At 42.1% G+C, this 6,217-nt stretch overlaps 1 pseudogene; it reads right to left on the bottom strand.

The window, feature by feature from the left end:
• Nucleotides 1–1,114: 1,114 nt before the first annotated feature.
• Nucleotides 1,115–1,213, bottom strand: LOC145629776 (small nucleolar RNA R71; annotated as a pseudogene).
• Between the last annotated feature and the right edge of the window lie 5,004 nt (nucleotides 1,214–6,217).

Genomic DNA, 6,217 nt, shown 5'->3' with positions numbered 1-6,217 from the left:
TTGATTTGAAAGTTGCTCTAATTGATTGGGTTTGCTTGTGATTCTTCTTGATTTGCCTTTCACAGTGACACCTAGATTGGCCTATAGGAGATAGCATTTGAACTCTCTTGATTGCTACTATTGTTTGTCCATTGCAATACTTGAATTAATTGATTGAGCTCAAAACTAGCTTTATTATTGAACTTGCATGTGGAACCCATGTCCCTAGTGTTTAGAACTTTGATTTACTTGATTAGACTTGTTTTAGTTTACCATAGTGCAAACCATAATCTCAACTCCATCTTCGAGGTAGCTTGACTTAGACTCTAGTTTTTATCATTGCATTCCCTAGGGATCGACCCTTAACTTGCCCTATATTCATATAAGGTTGGTTAGGTGTTTACAAATTTAGTTTGACTTGGGGGAAGGGTAGATAACGACATACATTTTCCTCTTGTCAAAATGGCGCTGTTGCCGGGGAATGCTATTGGTGCTTAGCTTTTGTTGTTGAGTCTACTTTATTTTAATTGAAAAAAAACTACAAAAAGATTTTGTTTCTTTAGGCTACACTTGTAGCCGTGCTACTAATATTTTCTTTGAAGTTTTGCATGCATAGAGCTCGTGATCGATCCATTGTGCCTTTTGACCCAGAAATCGAAAGGACTCTCTCAAGGAGAAGAATAGCTAATCGATCCTTGGGGTATAGTTCTTCAAGTGAAGAAGAGATTGAAGAAGAGCAAGGCATGGGAGAAAATCCGAGAGTGGCCTTGAAGGAGCTAAGAATACCCGGTGCATATAGGTTTGAGAGCGGCATAGCTCCGCCTACAACACCGGCAAATGATTTCGAAATTCGGCCGGCCATGATCACCTTAATTGAGAGGAGGCAATATAGTGGGGCTAAGAATGAGAGCCCGTTGAACTATCTTAAAGAATTTGAGAAATATTGCAACACCATCAAAGTCAACGGAGTTTCTCAAGAGTTCATCCGCCTCAAGTTGTTCCCCTTCTCTCTCATAGGAAGATCCTTAGAGTGGCTAGATAAAGAGGTGAAGCCCAACTCCTTGAGAACATGGGATGATGTTACAAAGGCCTTCTTGTCCCGCTTCTACCCTCAAAAGAAAACGGCGGAGGCAAGAGCCTTGATTCAAGGGTTCAAGCAAAGGCCAAATGAAAGCCTTTACGAAGCATGGGAGAGATACAAAGAGTATCAAAGGGAGTGCCCTCACCACGGAATCCCAACATACCAAGTGGTCCAAATCTTCTATGGCGGTTTAAGTCCCCAAGGCAAGTCATGCCTTGATAGGGGGGTCGGGGGTCCTATCATGAACAAAACCGAAGAAGAAGTGGTGGACATTATTGAGGACGTGGTGACGTACTACAGAGATTGGCAAGATGGGGAGAGGGACTCTTCAAGCAAGCAATCTTCATTGTACTTGGTGGACCATCTAAATGCGATCAACAAACTTTCCTCCCAAATGACAAACTTGGGAAAGGAGGTGACCGCAATCAAATCCAAGTTGGAGAGCGCTTCTTCTTCTTCTCAAGCTTCGAATCTTCCCTCCCAATTTAAGGGGAGAGGTACTATTTCTAACTCTCAACCCCCTCCCTCTTCACATAATATGCCTATGGGTTGTTTGTTTTGTGATGCATGTGGATCGTATGATCATGACTCTAGTAATTGTCCTAATGAATGTGTTGATGAGTTTGATAACAATGAGAGTGAGCATGTGTATTATGTGTCAAATAATAATGTTCAAAGGTTTGATAACCAAAGAGGTTAATGGAATAAGAATTACCAAAACCAAGGCAATTTTGACAACTATAACCAAGGTGGTGGTTATAGAAACCAAGGGAACCAAGGTTCTCGTGGTAGCTATAATAACCAAGGTTATAGTGGCCAAAATCAAAGCCAAAATCATGGTAATCAAAACCAAGGTTATGGAAATCATAACCAAGGTAGTGGTAATCATAATCAAGGTGGTGGTAACCATAATCAAGGTTATGGTCAAAATCAAAATAGGGGTACTTGGAACAATCAAGGGAGGGGAAATTTTCAAAATAATGATCAAAGAGGTCGCCCACCCGGATTTGTTCCAAGGACTCAAGGAGAAAATTCCTATTCACAACCTTCTTCACCTAGGACCAATTTGGAAGAAATAATTGAGAATCAAACCAAGTTGTTGAACACATACATGACCGTTAGTGATAAGAAGTTCAATGAAATGATGACCCACAATAAAATGCTTGAAAACCAAATTTCTCAACTTGCTAATGCTTTGAAAGATCATGCAAGCCCTTCTTCTTTACCTTCCCAAGGTCTTGATCCCAAGAAACATGTGAATGCTATTGTTACAAGGAGTGGTAAGGTTCTTGAGGAGAGATTGCCTAGGAAGGGTGAAGATAAGGAAATTCCTAAGGAATCCTTGGTTGAGAATGAGGGGGATAGGGCATCATTGGATGAGGTTGTGGTTCAGACGCCTAGAGAGGTGAGAGTAGAGAAAGAAATTGTTAAACCCAAGCTCCCTTACCCACAAAAATTCATGAGACACAAATTGGATGAACAATTTGGGAGATTCATTGATATGCTAAAACAACTTCATCTTTCTCTACCTTTTACCGATGTGATCAACCAAATGCCAAATTCCTCAAGGACATTTTGAGTGGGAAAAGAACTTGTGAGGTTGTGGAGACTATCAATTTGACCGAAAATTGTAGTGCTATCATCATGAACAAAATGCCACCCAAATTGAAAGACCCCGGAAACTTCTCCATCCCTTGTGCCATTAACAAGATGCAAATTGATAATGCCTTATGTGACTTGGGAGCTATTGTGAGCATAATGCCATATTCGGTTTATCAAAGACTTGAACTAGGGGAACTCTTACCTTCTAACATTACCTTGCAATTAGCCGATAGGTCAATCAAGTTACCAAAAGGTAAGGTAGAAGATGTTCCATTGAGGGTTGGGAAGTTTGTGTTCCCGGTGGATTTTATTGTGATTGAAATGGTTGAAGATGCTACCATTCCAATAATTTTAGGTAGACCCTTTCTTGCTACCTCGGGTGATATGATTGATGTGAGGAGTGCAAAGATTTCCCTTAAGGTAGGAGATGAGGTCATTGAATTTCATTTGAATGAAATCATGAAGTATCCATGTTCTTCTCAAGAAAATTGCATGGTGATTGATTCACTTGATCATGTTGTGTCTTCCATGCATGAGCACTTGCTCACCTCTAACGATGCTCTTGAGAATGTTTTGTTGAACAAGGACAAAGTAGGTACACCATGCAAGGAAGTGACATTCTATGAGGAATTGCTTAATGGAAGCATGGAGGAAGTGGATGAGCAAATGTGCTTGAAAATCTCAAGCCAAGAAGCTTTGCAAGCGACCACATCAAAAGAAGGTAACGGTGTGCCTATGGTAGAGCTCAAACCTTTACCATCACACCTTAGGTATGAGTTCTTGGGCCCTCATTCCACTTACCCCGTGATAGTTAGTGCATCCTTGAGCGTGAGCCAAGCTCAAGAGTTATGTGGTGTTTTGAGAAAGCACCAAGGTGCTTTGGGGTACACAATTTATGATCTTAAAGGTATAAGCCCCGCCTTGTGCCAACACCACATAACACTTGAGGAAGGCGCCCTTCCTTCTATCGAACGACAAAGAAAACTACATCCCCATCTCTAGCTCAAGGTGGGTCTCCCCCGTGCATGTCGTTCCAAAGAAGGGGGGCATGACCGTGGTTGAGAATGAGAAGGGTGAGCTCATTCCAACTAGGACGGTCACGGGTTGGCGGATGTGTATAGACTATAGACGTCTAAACACATCCACCAAGAAGGATCACTTCCCTCTTCCATTTATTGATCAAATGCTTGAAAGACTAACAAGGCACAAGTTTTATTGTTTCCTCGACGGATATTCGGGATTCTTCCAAATCCCCATCCACCCCGATGATCAAGAGAAAACTACCTTCACATGTCCCAATGGGACCTTTGCCTATCAAAGAATGCCCTTTAGGTTATGCAATGCACCCTCTACATTCCAAAGGTGCATGATGAGTATTTTCGGGGACATGTTGGAGGAGGAAATGGAGGTCTTCATGGATGACTTTTCGGTGGGGGGTGTTTCATTTGAGAAGTGCCTTGGGAACCTTGAGAAGTGTTTGGAAAGATGTGTGAAGGTCAATCTTGTTTTGAATTGGGAGAAATGCCACTTCATGGTGGAGGAAGGTATAGTGCTTGGGCACAAGATTTCAAATAGAGGCATTGAGGTGGATAAAGCAAAAATAGAAGTGATTGAGAAACTTCCACCTCCGGTGAATGTCAAGAGAGTGAGATCATTCCTTGGTCATGCAGGTTTTTATAGGAGATTCATCAAGGATTTTTCACTTATTGCTAAGCCCCTAAATGACCTTCTTCAAAAAGATGTTGAGTTCATTTTTGATGACAAATGCTTGAAGGCATTTGATAGATTGAAGAAGGCCCTAATCTCCACTCCTATTGTTCAAGCCCCAAGGTGGGATCTTCCTTTTGAATTGATGTGTGATGCGAGTAATTGGGCTATTGGAGGTGTTTTGGGACAACGTGTAGACAAGAAGCTTCACGTGATTTACTATATGTCCAAGACACTCAATGGGGCTCAAAAGAACTACACAACAACGAAAAAGGAATTTTTAGCAATTGTGCACTCTTTTGAGAAATTCCGTTGTTACTTCTTGGGTTCCAAGACCATAGTTTTCACGGATCACGCGGCCCTCAAGTATCTCTTTGCCAAGAAAGAGTCCAAGCCTAGGTTGATTCGATGGGTGCTTGAATTGAAAACTTTTGAGATTGAGATTAGGGACAAGAAGGGTGCGGAGAATGTTGTGGCGGACCATATTTCTCGCCTTGAGGGTGATCAAATTCATGATGATGGTTCACCAATTGAGGATAAAATGCTTGATGACTTCTTATATGCCGTAGAGGTGAAGAAACTCCCATGGTATGTCGACTTGGTGAATTTTCTAGCATGTGGGGAGTTTCCACCCTCCTTCTCAAAGAACCAAAGGAAGAAAATCAAAAGGGAGGCAAGACATTACTTGTGGGATGATCCAATCTTATACAAACGAGGGGTTGATGGCTTACTTAGGCGTTGTGTTCCAAATGAAGAGGTGCCTAGTGTTTTAAGGATGTGCCACTCGGACTCTAGTGGTGGGCATATGGGTGTTTCTAAGACCGCTACCAAGGTTCTTCAATGTGGTTTGTGGTGGCCGCATCTCTTCAAAGATTCATGGGGATTTGTGAAGTCATGCGACCGATGTCAAAGGGTTGGGAATATCTCCAAGAGGAATGAGATGCCTCAACAGCCCATTCTTGAGTTAGAGGTGTTCGATGTTTGGGGGATTGACTTCATGGGACCATTCCCATCTTCATACGGTAATCAATTCATACTTGTGGTTGTGGACTATGTTTCGAAATGGGTTGAGGCCATTGCCTCCCCTACTAATGACCACAAAGTAGTGTTGAAGTTGTTCAACAAAATCATCTTCCCAAGGTTTGGCGTGCCTAAGGCTGTGATAAGCGATAACGGATCTCATTTTGTTCACAACGCCTTCCAAAAGATGATGAGGAAACATGGAGTGCATCAACGGTTTGGCCTTCCATATCATCCTCAATCGAGTGGCCAAGTCGAGGTCTCCAATCGTCAAATAAATCTCATTCTTGAGAAGACGGTTGCAAGGAATAGAAAGGATTGGTCGAACAAGTTAGATGATGCTCTTTGGGCTTATAGGATGGCTTTTAAGACACCTATTGGTACCACTCCATATAGCCTTGTCTATGGCAAATCATGCCATATCCCGGTAGAGCTTGAACATCGTGCCTTGTGGGTCATCAAGAAGATAAATTTTGACTTAGCTAGTGCGGGGGAGAAGAGGTGGTTGGATCTTCATGAGCTAGAGGAACTTCGACTTGATGCTTACGATTGTGCTAGCACCTACAAAGCTCGCTCCAAAGAGTTTCATGACAAGTTAATTGAGAAAAAAGAAGTTTTGTGTAGGTGACAAAGTCCTCCTCTACAATTCAAGGATGAAGTTGTTCCCCGGAAAGCTCATGTCAAGATGGAGTGGACCATTCTTAGTGAAAGATGTTTTTGATAATGGTGCCGTGGAGATTTCTCCTTTGAACTCCTCATCTTCATTTAAGGTTAATGGTCATCGGCTCAAGAAGTACTATGATGGAGTGTTTGTTGGACTTGTTCACA

The sequence above is a fragment of the Chenopodium album genome, chromosome 4 (assembly GCF_948465745.1).
Source record: "Chenopodium album chromosome 4, dcCheAlbu1.1, whole genome shotgun sequence".
Classification (NCBI taxonomy): domain Eukaryota; kingdom Viridiplantae; phylum Streptophyta; class Magnoliopsida; order Caryophyllales; family Amaranthaceae; genus Chenopodium; species Chenopodium album.
This window is presented reverse-complemented; position numbering and strand designations above follow the sequence as displayed.